Below are 16,086 nucleotides of genomic sequence, written 5' to 3'. Positions count from 1 at the left end.
TGCACCTTTAGCTACCTAATCTATACTGACTTTTACATTTTTAGCAAGTGAAAACTATAAGGAATCCATGATCATATTATTATATATCGTTAATTTAAAAATAGTCCTGTAGAAATTTTGAGGGAAATTTGATGTGGGAGTTGGGGGATGGAGGGCAGAAAGGGGGTTAGTAGAGGGAGGTTAAAGTGATCTGTAGTAGGTATACTAATAGACCACAAGAGACTATTTAGAATCCTGATGTTTCCAGAAATTACTTATTCAATGTCCTTCCTTGTTTTTATTTTTGTTACTGTTTTCTTTTTTTAAATATAAAATAGTGCAACTATTTCCTTCTGTCCTTATTCCAACAAAATTGATTTCATAGCCAACTTCATACTGTCTGAAGGACTAGTTTCGATTTTTTTGGTGGTCCACTGACCTTGTATATACTGTTCCCCTAATCTCTTTTAAAAATCTATGTTACATAGGAAAAAAAATCTTTGTTACATATTGCTTATGTTAGAAGGTTCACTAGTTATGGCATATGATTTAAAAATAAGAAGTAGAGCTATAATCCCAAGAATTTGCCCTTTTTTTCTCATTCTAGCTAAATTGATTTTATTCATGTAAGAGATTATTAATTTTATGTAATAATTATGTGGGTTTTTTGTGAGTACTATCCCTTATCTGTGAATTTTTTCTCTATAATCATAAAAGGTATCTCCTTTTGTTCCCTTTTTTTAAAAAAAATTTTACCTTCCATCTTAGAATCAATACCATGTATTGGTTCCAAGGCAGAAGAGTGGTAAGGGCTAGGCCAGTGTTTCCCAAACTTTTTTGGCCTACTGCCCTCTTTTCAGAAAAAGTATTACTTAGCCCCCTGGAAAATAATTTTTTTTAAATTTTAATAGCAATTAATAGGAAAGATAAATGCACCCGTGGCCATCACCACTCCCCTGCAGCACCCACCAGGGGGCGGTGGCTCCCACTTTGGGAATCACTGGTATAAAGTATGAGAATGGGCTCAAAGTAGGGTTTGAAGTGTTATGGAAATAAGAGACCATCAGGCAGATACTATTCCACTTTCACCCATTGGTGACATTTTTTTGTACTTGGATCTCTAGTCCTGTGTTTTTGGAGATTTCTTCAAATCTGCCTCAGCAAAGGCAGTTTACAATACAGTAGATAGAGTGCTGAACCTGGAGACTGAGTTCATCCTTTACTCCTAGTGATTATGAATGAATTTTATAAAACATAATATTTAAAGAAGTTATTATATATTCATTTTAATCTTTACAACGTCCAGTCTCAGACACTTCCTAAATGTGTGACCTTGAGAAAGACACTATTTGTCTTGCTTTCCCCAACTATAAAATAAGGATAATAGCTGCACTTGCTTCATAGATATTTGTAAAATCCATTAGCAAATGACAGGCACATAGTAGGTGCTGGATAAATGATTATTCCCTTTCTTTTTTCTTAGACAGAGGTGTTAGAAGAAAAGAAAGAGTTCTTGAGTTTATTGGCAGCAGTTCTCCTGATCTTTCCTTCTGAGACATTGACAAGCTACTTTTATTTTTTATTTTTATTTTTTATTGTAAATGATGACCGATCTTGTGAACCAGGATATTGGTGGAACTGAGGAGGTTCCCTCAGGTACATTGATCTGGTACCCAGCTGGGTGCTCTCTTTACGCAAGAAGAGAATAAAAGCAATTTAAAAAAATATTTGTGCTAAGGCTCTTGAGAATCCAAAGAAATCTTCTTGAAAACTGCTTTTGACCTTTTTGGCAATTTTTATCTTCCTGAACTACTTTTTAACCACCTTAAGACCTGCTTCTTCCTAAGGGTATAGTATATTTTTAGCAAAAGGTTGCTTGAACCCTTGGACTCAATGGTTTCATCTACCTGGAGAGTTTGTGAGAAATTTCCCTCCTCTCCTGTACCCCACACCTGGGAAGGAAACAGTTCCTATTAATTGCCCAACTCCTCCCTGTCTTGTCTCTTACTTCATCATATGAGGAAGAGAGATTTGAAAGCAGAGAAGCCAATCAATTTTCTGCAGTGAAGAGCTAAGCACTGGCTACTTCTTAAACAGACTTTTTCCTTTCCCTCCCACTCTTGAAGTAGGACTATTTATCTCTACCCAGATCTAAACTTTCTTCCTAGATTTCTACCCATGCCACATTAATTACAGGCCAAGAATAAGTTGGACATCATGTTTGTTTTTCCATAAAGTGGGATAAAATTAATTAAAACAATAATAGTAATCAAAGGCAAAGAGAAAAGTTCATTTATATAGGAAGCAGTAAGTACCCCCAGGAAACGCCTTCCCTCTTTTAGATATAGAGAAGAGATCCCTTGGTGCCTTCAAATTTGTGCAGTTTCCAGCACAAATTTCCTCTATATATACTTAGTAAGGTCCTGATGTTATTCCTGCCTTCATCTTTTTTTTCCTACAATTTCCACTTTCAAAAAGAGCTCAATGGACACTGAAATATTAGGGTGCAAATGTGATGATTGTTAATATTAGCTAAACAGAGGGGCAGCTAAATTGCTCAGTGGATTGAGAGACATCTAGAGATGGGAAGTCCTGGGTTCAAATATGGCCTTAGGTACTTCCTAGCTGTGTGACTCTAGGTAAGTCACCCCATTGCCTAGCCCTTAGCACTCTTCTGCCTTAGAACCGATACACAGTTTTTGGAAGATAAGGGTTTAGAAAAGATATACCAAACATATTTTGGTGTGTAAATATAATAAAATCCTATTGTTGTGTAATTGGCAATAAACAAAAGGAATTCAAATGACTTTCAGTGTTTTTGTTTATTGTAGTAACTGTATATTCTCCAGATTATATTTCCTTTTCATCAGTTCATTAGAGCCGAATCTCAATTCCTCATATTCATTGTTTCTTCTCATTCAAATATGTATTCCATTATATTTATATGCCACAATTTTTTAACTATTCCCCAGTCAATGGGCAGTCACTTTTTTGGCTATCATAAATAGTTATATGAATATTTTAGCATATGTAATATATATTACATATGGTTTGGCATGTATTTCTGTCCCTGATCTTTGGGGCACAATAGGAGGGCATAATAATAGCATTAATAAGTCAAAGTATTTTTTTTAATTTAGTGACTTTAAAAATATTTTTGCAAAATTCCAATCATGATCTCAAGGAATAAGTGATAAACAATAATAGACATACCTCTCTCTCCTTTCAGTAGGGAGATAGGAGATCACAGTAGCAAAATATTGCTACTTAAAATGCTTTTGGATCCAGTCTTCTTCTCACTTGGTTTGGTTTAATTGTTTTCCTTTATTATAAGCGAGGGTTCAAGGAGGATTGTGGGATATGTCTGCAGTGGGGTAAAAAAAAAAAGGACATCATTAAAATTTTTTAAATAGTCAGAATACTACAAGTTTCATGAAGCCCCAGTACCAAGCTTTCTAAATTTTGATTCCTTTAACTTACAGAATTAACATAATAGTAGATTGATATAAGAAAAACTATTAATATAATTGATTAAATCAACAAAAAAGTAACAAAAATCATATGATTTTATTAATAGATACATAAAAAGCTTTGACAAAATACAAAACTCATTCCTATTAAAATACTTGAAAGCATAGTTATAAATAGATTTTTCCTTAAAACAATAAGTATATAATAAGAGGAGGAGAGCACTATGAGACATAAATTGGATAATTCTGAGTACATTGAACTGAAAAGGTTTTGTACAAATACAACTAATGTAGCTAAGATTAGAAGGAAAGCAATAAGTTGGGGAAAACATTTTATAGACAGTTTCTTGAAAAGAGATTTCATATCTAAAATATATAGAGAATTTTGTCAGATATATAAGAATATGAAACATTCCCTAATGATAAATGGTCAAAAGATATTCATAGACATTTTCTGGATGAAGAAATCAAAGTTATAGATATATATAAAATGCTTTAAATCATTATTGATTAGAGAAATGTAAATCAAAACAACTCTAGATGTATCATCTCACACCTATAGCAGTGATGGGCAAACTTTTTAAAGAGGGAGCCAAAGGAAAGGAAATGTTCCTCTGTCAGTCTGTTTCTAAGGCAACTCTTTCGAAGTTTCATTGTATTGCATCCTACTCGTTGTATTTGTCAGATTAGGAATACTGGTGAGTCCAGATAGATCATTTCAAGGCCTCCCCCCACCCCAATCTGGCCTGCAGACGGTAGTTTGCCCATTACTGCACTATAGGGTTTATTTTCTATGGTGACCAAGGAAATTGGGAAAAAAAAACAAACATGTTCTAAAATATTTATAAAAGTTCTCTTTGTGGTAGCAAAAAACTGGCCATTGAAGGGATGCCAAGCAATTGGGGAATGGCTGAACAAGTTGTAGTTTATGATTATGAGAATACCACTATATCATAAAATAAGACAAACAGATTAGTTTTGGAAAAACATGGAAAGATCTACATGAAATTATGAAGAGTAAAATGAAAACATTATACACAGCAATGGTGTTATTTATATTTATTACATATAATATATATTTTATGAATTTTAATATATTTATAATTTGAAGGAAGACTTCTGTATGTCCACTTCTAGAGAAAAAACTGAAAAGGAGAAAAAAGTATTTATTATGTATATTATATATTATATATATATATATTTATATATATTTATAATTTGAAGAAAGACTTCTGTATGTCTATTTCCAGAGGAAAAACTGATAAGTAAAAAAAAGTAAGACATAATTTTACATATACATATACCTTTTTGTTAAATACCTTCTCTGGGGAAAGAAGGGAAGGAGAGAGTTAAGGGGGTATTTTAATGTAAGAAACAAACAAATAAACTAATTCAAACAGTAAAAAATATATGGAAATGCAGATAATCACTGATTATTGTCTCATAAGTCCCTCCTTATAATGTACACATACAGTCTCAGAATTAGAAGGAAGGCCTTAAAGAACTTTTAAAACAGAGATTTTTAACTTGGGGTCTGAGGTTTTTTGTTTTTTAAAAATTCTGATCATTGTATTTCAATATAATAGATTTCCTTTAGGTTGATAAAGTATTTATTAAGTCCTTACTATGTGCCTGACTGGTTAGCTAGATGGTGCAATGAGTAGAGTGCCAGGCCTGGAGTCAGGAAGACCCGAGTTCAAACCCAGGCTCAGACATTTACTAACTGTGTGACTTCGGTTTCTGATCTGTAGAATGAGTTGGAGGAGGAAATGGCAAACTACTCCATTATTTTTGCCAAGGAAAACCCCAAACAGTTTACAAAAAGTCAGATGTGATTAAAATGACTCAACGACATGTCTAACTGCTAAATGAACACAAGTGAAAAGGAAAAATCTCTGCCCTCAAGGAACTTTTATTGTAGTATGTGAAGAAAAGATAATAAAGAAGTGGAGAAATGGTTCTGAGATATAATGAACGAGTCCAGGTTTGAAGAATATAATTGCCAAATGTTTTTTTCTCATGTAGCAGAGAGGTTAGCTAGGGCCTATGTATTTTATTTTGTGCATTTAAAAAAAAAACAAAACACTATTCTAGGGCCAGCTAAGTGGCTCAGAGAGGAGAGAGAGCCAGAAGGTCCTGGATTCAAATTTGACCTCAGACACTTCCTAGCTGTGTAACCCTGGGCAAATCAACTTTTCTGCCTTAGAACCAATACTTAGTATCAATTCTAAGATAGCAGGTAAAGATTAAAAAAAAAAATCCCAAAACCAAACATGGTTCTGAGATTTTATCAAACTGCCAAAGGGGTCTACAACATATAAAAAGTCAAAAGTTCTGTCTTAAATCATCTTGTATCAATATATTTCTATAGTATCTATCAGGCTAATTGCCACCCCCAGAAGACTGGACAAGAAGGGCCTAACCCTGAGGGGACACGCTATGGAAGATGGGACAAGCAGGCCTTCAGCATGTCCTTGACAGCCTTTCTTTCATCTTTCTTCCCACTTCCCAGAAACCATAGAATCCTATTGTACTAAAGTCAAACAGATCTTATATATCATATTTTCCAACCCCCTTTTCCTCACAGATAAAAAAGCTGCCTGGGGGGCGGGGGGAGAGGCGAGCACCCCAAAGTCACACAGCTGGGTAGTGGCAGAGCCAGATTAGGATCTCGGGCCTAGTCCTCTGAACCGCACCAAATAGCGTCTGTTTTTATTAAACCCCATACAGAGCAGGTTTTGTTGTAGCTGAAATAAAGGCTTAAAAGTCTTGCTCAATCTGACCCCAATCTATTTTTTCAGCCTCACTGGATATTACACCCAGCACCCTGCCTGAGGGGCCTATTTCCACTCCCCAAAGAAGGCTCTCCTGCTCCCTGGGCCTGGATTCCTGCCGTAGCTGGCCCGCAGGCCTGCGCCACGCTCGCTCCTTGCCTCAGAGAAGCCTTCCTTTCCCTTCAGATGAAGCTCAAACACCCTCTCCTGTAAGAAGCCTTTCCCCATCCCCATCTCTTAGTGCCCTCACTCCCAAACTACCTTGTAATTAAATATTTTTGTGTATGTGTATATGTATGTGTGTATTATCTATCTATCTCTCTATCTCTCTATCTATCTCTCTATCTATCTATCTATCTATCTATCTTCTATTTGGGTGTATATATATATATATGTATATATGTGTTTATTAACTTTCTATTTTAGTGATATATAGATAGATAGATAGGATATGTTTATTATTTATTTATTATTAATTAATTTTATTATATTATGTTAATATTATTAAATATTTATTAATTTTCTATTTTGGTGCTATTCATATATGTATATATGTGCTAACTTTCTATTTTGGTGCTAGATGTATATTTCTTAACTTTTTATTATTTATTATTCATTTTACTTTTATATAATTTAATTATATGTAATTATATTATTTGATTCTATTATATATTACATATAATTATATTATTACTATTTATTAACTTTCTATTTAGGTGTGATATGAATATATATTATTTACACTTGTAAACTTTCTATTTTGGTACTATATGTATATATACATATATCTATTAATTAACTTTTTATTTAGGAATGGCACAAGTATGTATGATATATTTGTATTTATCAACTGTATTTATCAACTGCATCTAAGTATGCTTATTAACTTTATATATATATATATATATATATATATATATATATTAACTTCCTATTTAGGTGTGAAACAAATATGTATGATATATATATTTATATTTATAAACTGTATTTATTAACTTTACCTATATATGCTTATTAACTTTACATTATATATATATATACATATGTGTATATATATATGTTTTCTACTTAGATATTATTATCCCATTTTGCAGATGAGGTACTGAGGCTAAAAATGCTAACATGACTTGTCTAAGGTCGGGTCATACAGCTAGTAGGTATTTAAGGCAGAATTGGAACTTCTGTCTCCCTAAATCTGAATCTAGTATGCTTGCTAAACCACCACTTAAGCAGCTTCTACTAGACTGGAGAGAAATTTATTATTACTCAGCAACTCTTTTCCTTTAGTTTTCATTTTCTCTTCTTTACTTACATCTACATTTTACTACTCCTCTTGGTCCTATATTTCCCTTCTCCTCTAGGTTTTACACTCTTGTTTGGAGGCAGCAAGGTGGCACAGTGGACAGAAGGAAGGACCTGCAATCAGAAAGACTCATCTTCAAGAGTTCAAATCTGGCCTCAGACATTGTATTACCTGGGAGATCTTGGGCAAGTCACTACTACCTCATCCTTTTTTGCCTCGATGTCCTCATCTGTAAAATGAGCTGGAGAAGGAAATGGCAAACCACTCCAGGATCTTTGCCAAGAAAACCCCAAATGGAGTCATAAAGAATTGGACTGAACAACAGTTGCTGAAATAAACAGAGATAGAATTATCCCCTCCCTTTCCCAACACGGGCACCACATATTTCACTGAACTGTATTTAGTTGGGTTGTAATAAGAATGGATGGCTAAGTCTCCCAAGAGAACGTTAAAATTAAGGAATATATTTCTGAGACTATAAAACTGAGTCCTAATTGAGGCAGGAGGATACACTGAGTTCTAGAGATCCTATACATCTTCAGTAATTCTAGAATTTTTAATTGGATGTTCCTTTTATATTTAATCCTACATTCTTATCAATAGTCCTATTCTTAAAAATGTTTCTATTTTGGGAGGATCTATTATTTAGAGTTTGCATTCTGCTAACAAAGCCTTCCAGAGCCTTCCTGGGTCAGGACTATACAAGGTATCCTGAAAGACGTATTATGTTTTCAATTTAAACAGCTTTCTAGAGCTTTAATAACTTAAAATTTCACTAAGACTTTTGGAACACTTTGTATATTTGTTGCCTGAGGACCAGTCTTGCTAGTTTAAGCAAGCAAGAAAACAACTAGTATTAAGTTTCTACTATAGTCCAGGCATTATTCTAGCTCAGGAGATTCTAATTAATTAGCTTTATTTTTGAAGAAGAATGGACTTCTCTATGTAATCCATTCATTCATTTTTGTTTATTCATTTGTTCATTCATTTATGGATAGAAAGAAAATGGGGGAAATAGTCCCTGCCCTCAAGAAGCTCAAAATCAAATAGGGGAGTATACCGGCTGAAATTGAGAAGGCAGATTGAGATCATTCTCCCCAGCAAGATATCCTTTGCAGAGATGCAGAGCCAGGTAACAAGGGGGTGTTTTGGCTAGCCTCCATTTGTGCCAAAGACCCAGGACAATGGCTGAAAGCATCTCTTATACCTAAATGTGTTTTCCTTCTGACTGGCTTTTCTGTACATCATTTGGATCGCCCCTGGCAAATGTAAGGCAATGCTGAATGGTGGACACTTCAATGAGGAGGTGGGCTAAGAGTTCTAATAGGTTCTTCCCTATCACTTCATCATAGGGCTGAAGGGAGACAGGAGCAGGATGGGTGAGCCAGTTTAAGCAAAGACCCTCCTTTTTTTTTTAAGCAGGGGCATGAAGTAACCAAGGGGTCTTATAGCTATCTTCCATTTGTGCCAGGGACCCAGAGGGAGGGCTGGCAGAATCTTTTAAATCTAGGTAAATAGTTAAGGAGCAGATGCCTTGCAGGCTGAGAGTAATTACTTTATTCTATTAAGTCTTTCAGAAAAATTGCCTGACTGTCAGAGGTTGGAATCTAAGGAAATGGATGGATTCACATAGAAATATTGATAATAAATGATATAATCCAACATTAATTTTCCTCGGGCATCAACATGCAAACAACTTATATAAACAAGATATGTACAGGATAAACTGGAGATAATCTCAGAGGAAAGGCATTGACTTAAAGGGAGTCCAGAAAATGGTTCACCAGGTTGGTTATAAATTGATGAATTTTGGGGCCCAAAATAACTCAAAAATCACTTAGGAAGTTATTGAGAGATTGTGATCAGCATCATCAGTGAAATCAGACCCTGATAATATTAAATTATCATTTTTATGTTGTGTATTCTATTTTACTTGTAATACCTTATTATATATGTATTTATTAATATAAATATTATAATATATAATTTTACAAAGTAAAATTTTTGTAACTCCATATCATTTATTATTATTCAAAGAGATGGATGTAATTTTCTCTTTCCATGTACCATTGCCTTATTGATGAAATCTGTTGAAATAATGAAAAAGGAAACATAGAATGGGATAAAAAAATTCTCGTCAGCTCTATATCTGAAGAATTAACTCTCATTTAGTTAATTCATCTCTCCTTTTGTTTATCTTTTCGTTTATTTAGGTATTTGTTTATTTATTTACTTATTGACTTATAAACTGAATCTCCCTTTTTTGCCCAGGCTGAAAGTAGAATAGTTTCTCACAGATCTGACCCCACTATTGACCTGTATGAAGGCTTCGACTTGCTCTATTTCTTTCCCAGGCTTCTTCACACCTCCTTAGGCATCCTGGTGTTATCCCACTCCCAGCTTTTCATCTAATTGATATAAGATTTTGTACAGTTATCTCAATTGTCTTTGTAAAGCCCAGAATGTCAAAAGCTCAAGTGGTTCACTAAGTTCAAGCTCCTCAGTAATGGGGAATACAGACAACCAGCCTCATGTCTGGTACTAACCCCCCACTTAATGAGAGTGATTTGCCATGATTGGCACAAAAGACAGTGGGAGAAAAAAAATACCTTAATTTCTAGCTGGTGGTCAGTCACAAAGGACCAAAGGATCAGTCACTTCTCTATTGGCTTTATTTTTTTCTTCTCATAATCATGGGATGAGATTCTTTCTATATGATGCTTTATAAACATTATAAGAAATAGTCATTTCCATGTACAATATGTACAATTCATTCTTTTTCGTCCAAAAATATTTGAGTATCCATTCCATACAAAATCCTGTTCTTACTTAATTGTCAATAAGGAAGATGATAGTCACCCAAAAAAGCAATCAAAAGTACAAGATGGTCTGGAATAGTCCCTCAGAAGGACATTAGTTTAAAAAGGACATTAGTTTGAGGCCAGAATCATTTAGTGGGGCATAGCCAATAGTAGACCTCAGGAATCTTGCCTCTAAGTTTGTCTTAACTAGCTTTGTAACAATGGATTTATGTGTTGTGTATGTGTGTGTGGGTGCCAGGAGGACTAGAACCTCTGTTATGAGGCCTTCCCAAGGCTTTTTCAGGACAGTTCATCTACCTTTGGGGTCACCTTTCACCCAATTTTTACCCAAAACTTTCACTTCTGATTCTAAGAAGTTGTAGCATGTACAGCTATCACATCCCAGCAAAACAGTCTGGATAAATGGACTAAACCAGGTTGAGGGTAAATGACAAGTCTCAAACCTGTTGGTGAGTTTGGGGAACGCCTACCCCAAGCATGTGAAAACTTCTCCCAAAATGGATGGAAGAGAACAATTTGTTCCAACAGTCTTGAAGATAGCCGAAGCAGGCACTGTGGAACACTTAGAACTTGGCCAGATGCTGAAGATGGCAGTCATCCACTGTATCCTGGGCCATCATCAGTTATCCTGACTTTTGTCTTGTTGTGGACTTTGATGATTCTAGAAGAGTGAGGTTGATAACTTTATGCAACTCTGTTTGATTTCAATCCAATTCATGATAACGTCAAGAGAACCCCATTATGTCACTTGTCCTTTTGGAAAAGAAGGATGAACAAGCATTTAAGCATTTACTATATGCTAGGAACTACGAATACAAATTATGAATGAAACAGTGCCTACCTAAAGTAGAGGAAACAACAAATACATATATTAGTATATATAGAATAAATATAAAGATACAAAATACAAATCAATTCAAAGTTCATTAAAAGTATACATACAAAGACTTTTGAGGGGGAGAACACTAGCTATTCAGGAGTTCAGGAAAAGATTCATGCAAGAGATAGTCCATGACCTGCATATCAAAAGAGGAGAGGGATTCTTTGAGTGTGAGGTGGGGGCATAGTGTGTTCTAGGCATGAAGAACAGCCAATACAAAGACAGGGAAATGAGATATGATGAGAGATGAAGTGTCATGTATGAGGAACAGAGACAGGGCCAGTTTGACACCCTTAAAGCCAGTTACTTGAAGCTGTCAATAAGCCTCACTTTTCTTTAATATATTTATTGTCTCTTAAAAAACTGGGTCTCCCTTTTCTAGTAATCCACACATCATATATCTTAAGCATCAGTGATGTTCCCTTGAATTACAGGACTTTATGTGTCAGCTGTGGGTATGACACATTTATATAACTCTGTAAGAAAGTTAGAAAGTGGTTGTCCTTTTTACTTGAAGAAGACCAAAATGACATCTCTATGTTGGGTTCAATGCAGAGTGTGTACAGCTGAGGTTGATCAGACCACAGGTTGGGCACATATAGTTCATATGAACATTTGGGATGGAGACATCATTAAATTTTCAAATCTCAATTTCTTTTGAGCTACAACGATTCTGCTTTGCTCGTGGAGCACAGCCCCTTCTTTGATGTGGTAACATCATGCCAAACTGTCTTGTGCCAGTGTCTTTCACGTCTCACCGTCAATACGAAAGTTTAGAGATCTTAAGAGTGTCCTTATATGGCTTCTTCTGATGTCTGTGTTGAACACTTGCATTGCATGAGTTCTCCATAAAATAGTCTCTTAGGGAAATATGTGTTTTGCCTTTAGACCACATGGCCAGCCCATTAGAGTAGCATTCTCTACTGTAGAGTATAAAGGTTTGATAGTTCATCTAGAGAAAGTCCCTTACTGTCTGGTATCTTATTTTGGCAGGTGATCTTCAGAATCTTCCTTCTAAATTCCAAATGAACAAGGATTTGTTTGGAGGTGGGGGGGCAGCTAGTAGGCTTCTAAATTGATTCCATAACCCATCTCATCTTGGGTTTCCTTCCTAATCCTAATCTCCCCAGTGAGGCCAGGCATTCTGTTGGAATGCAGTGATCCAAACCAGGTGATCCTGGATGATCTCTGGAAGACAGAGGAGACATCAACCCAGGTGGAAAATGATGGAATAGGGCTGTAGAGTGGCTCTGTTCTTTCTAGGAGATAGGCAATGTTGCACATTGCCCCTACATGTTGATACCTGGGGGCCTGTTGTCTCAGTCCTAATTTCTTCTCTGAGAAAAATAAAAATAAAGAATACCCAAATTTTGTCTGGTACCTCTAAAGAATGAAGATTTGTCAAAGAATTAACTTTAAATTCTATCCTTTTGTAGTATCATTATAATCAAGCATCAAAAAGAGGGACATGTGGGAAATCTCAGGATAGTGTCTCTTAATCTTACCTAGTTCAAGGCATTAAGTAGATCCTGCATTTTTAATTGTGTCAATAAATCACAAATGTTCCTCAGGGTTATTCAGCCCATATTAATTATGGGACATAATAAATGATAACAAAACATGATTTCGTATAATAGCAAACTCTAGAGTTTCTTATGATTAGATTCAAGCTTAAGGGGAAAATGTTGAATGACAAAAAAAAAAATCCTTCAGTGTCCAAAAAAAGATTCTCTTTTTTATGTCCTACCCTGATTTCTGATGACTTCCAGAGCATGCAAAAGTCCCTGAGGAAAAAATAGATGCTGATAATGAGTAGTTTGAAAAACAACAATTTAAACCAAAGGCCTGTGTTAGAAATAAACAGAGAAGAAAAGTATTATATTGATTTTTAAATTTTTTTTCTCCTTCTAAACAGTTGGAAGGGTAGCCTACCTTCATTTTCATCAGGGTTTTGTGCTGTAGGAAATTGTATTTTCCATGGGCCATGGGGATTACTGAGCTGTAGAAATTTCATATGTTATGGATTTAAGTTGTTCAATTTTTCCTTAACGGAGGTTAAGTCCTGAAATTGACTGATGCTTTTTACTAAGAAAGATCCTGAAGAAAATAAATGAGCGAAGTTTTTTTTTGTAGCTAAAGCTAGTTGGTTTTGGGGTGGCTAATAGTGACCCAAGGGAGGAATCCTGGCAGTCAAGCCAAGACAGTATACACACAGGTTAGCATATATAAACAAGACAGAGAAAAGGATTATTATCAAACTAATACCACTGAACGAAACAGAGACAAAGTGTATCAAAAACTATAGCGTGCCCTAATTTTGTGTATGTGGTTGGGATAGTGGAATTGGACATAATGATTGTGTTACATTTTTTATTTAGACATGTGATTTCAATAGTGTGGGGGAATTTCTGTGAGGAAACTCCTTTTATCAAGGCAGATCAACTTAGAGAACTAGAAGCCAAGTAATTTTCTAGAGTCACACAAGTGTTACAAGTGAGACATGAACTCAGGTCTTCCTATAGCAGACATTCACAGGTTAAAAAAAAAAGAGTAGGGGGGTGGAGCCAAGATGGAGGTGTAACTAGGGCAACAGCAGGCTATTTCACCTCGAAAATCCTCTCTGACCAAGAGTAAAATATTGTCACAAAACAAATACAGGAGTGAAAGAACCAACAAAGAGACAGAGGGAAACAACCTTCAAAAAAAAAAAGAAAAACCCAAAAGGTAGGCAGAGATCATCTGAGGAACTGAGTTGATAGGGAAGAAGAGCTAGCAGAGGGCATAACAGCTAGTGAAGAGCAAGTCAAGAGCAAACCACATCCCCCACCTCCCCACACATCTGCCCTTACAGGTTCCAAACTTAAGTGAAAGCTAAGTCAGACCCTGAGATCCTGCTGGGCAAAAAGAAGTCATGACCAACTAATACCTCTTGAAATTGCAAACCTGTGGAGAAGTCCTGAGTCCCAGCCCAAGGCAATCTGGGCCAAAGGGGGCCAATCCACATTGGCCCAGAGCACATCCAGGAATCCCACTTTGGGCTTGGAGTGAGGACATAATTCACGGTTTCGGGTGAGGACACAGTTCTCAGAGGGAGTCTCCTCTGGACGTTTTTGCCCCAAACAAAGGGTGGAGGTCCAGGACAGGGCAATCAAGGATGTGCTTGATTGAATCAAGAATAGTTTGAGACCAAAAAAGATAAGCCTAAGGCTAGGGCTAGAATCTGATCAGCACCTGGAACTTATCAAGTTCAGCCTGAGATCAAAAGCTTACACCCAAGCCTGAGGCAAGTCTTTAAGCTATCCAGTATGTCAAGGGTCAATTAAATCAGCTGGGGGAGGGTACTCTCAGAGCTTTCAGCCCTCAGACCATCTGGTAAACTAGTAACAACTCAGAAAATAAGCCAAAAATATCAAGGAAGGTCCTAAGTTTAAGAGGATATCCCAGCTTCCCAGAAAATAGAGCCTACCTATAATTAGAAAGGAAAAATAAGCAAACAATCAAAAAAGCACCTAACTCTAAAGACTTTTTATGGAGATAAAGAGCAAGGTGCAGACACAGAAAGGGACAGTGAAAGCAAAGTAAACAAGCCCAAAGTCCAAAAGAAAAATATGGATTGTACACAGATTCTGGAACAGCTCAAAAAAGACTTTAAAACCCAATTATCAGAGGTAGAGGAAATGCTGGGAAGAGAAATGAAAGTGATTCAAGAATAAATGGGTCAATTGAAAAAGGAGAACCAAAAACTGACAGAGGAAAACCAGGCTTTAAAAAGCAGAATTGACCATCTAGAAAACAATGATTTCATGAGAAATCAAGAAACAATAAAGCAGAATCAAATGAATGAAAAAACAGAGGAAAACATGAAATATCTTATTGAAAAAACAACAGACATACAAAATAGATCTAGGAGAGACAATCTTAGAATTACTGGATTACCTGAAAGTCATGATGAAGAAAAAACCTTGGATATCATATTATAAGATATTATCAAAAATAACTGCCCAGAGATCCTTAAACAAGAAAATAAAATTGAAATTGAAAGAATTCACAGACTGCTTCCAGAAAGAAATCTTTAATTGACAACTTACAGGAATGTAATAGCCAAATTCAAAAGCCACCAAGTCAAGAAAAAGTACTTCAATCAGCCAGAAAGAAAGTATTCAAATACCATGGAGCTACAATCAGGATCACTCAGGACCTAGAAGCTTCTACATTAAATGATCAGAAGGCATGGAATATGATATTCAGAAAGGTGAAAGATGTGGGTTTACACAAACCACTGAGTATATACTCTTTCAGGGGAAGAAATGGTCATTCAATAAGATAGAAGATTTCCAAGCATTTCTAAGGAACAAACCAGACCTAAACAAAAAAATTTGAAGGTCAAATATGAGACACAAGAGAAGCTCAGAAAGGTAAATAAGAAAGAGAAAATTTAAGGGACTCATTAAGGTAAAAATGTCTACATGTCTACATGGAAAAAGGATTTCTATAATTCTTAAAAATTAATCTCAGTAGAGAAGATAGAAGGAATTTACTCAGAAAGAGGATGGAAAAGTAAACTGATTATGATAATATGTCTATGATGAGATATGTCAATATGATATATATGTAAATGTGATGATATGGAACAATATGTATGTATGATATGATGTGTATGCATATGAATGACATGTAAAAAATCAATCCAGGGCTGAAAGAGAGAGTTGCATTGAGAGAAAAGGGAAGGGAGAGAAGGAATGCAGTAAATTAAATAACATAAAGAGGCAAGAAAAAATCAATAGAGAGAGGGGAGAATAAGGGTGGTATAGAGCAATGCTTAAACTTTACTGTCTTTGTAACTGGTTCAGAGAGGGAA

Source organism: Gracilinanus agilis, chromosome 1 (assembly GCF_016433145.1).
Source record: "Gracilinanus agilis isolate LMUSP501 chromosome 1, AgileGrace, whole genome shotgun sequence".
Lineage (NCBI taxonomy): Eukaryota > Metazoa > Chordata > Mammalia > Didelphimorphia > Didelphidae > Gracilinanus > Gracilinanus agilis.
Note: the sequence above shows the minus strand (reverse complement) of the source record.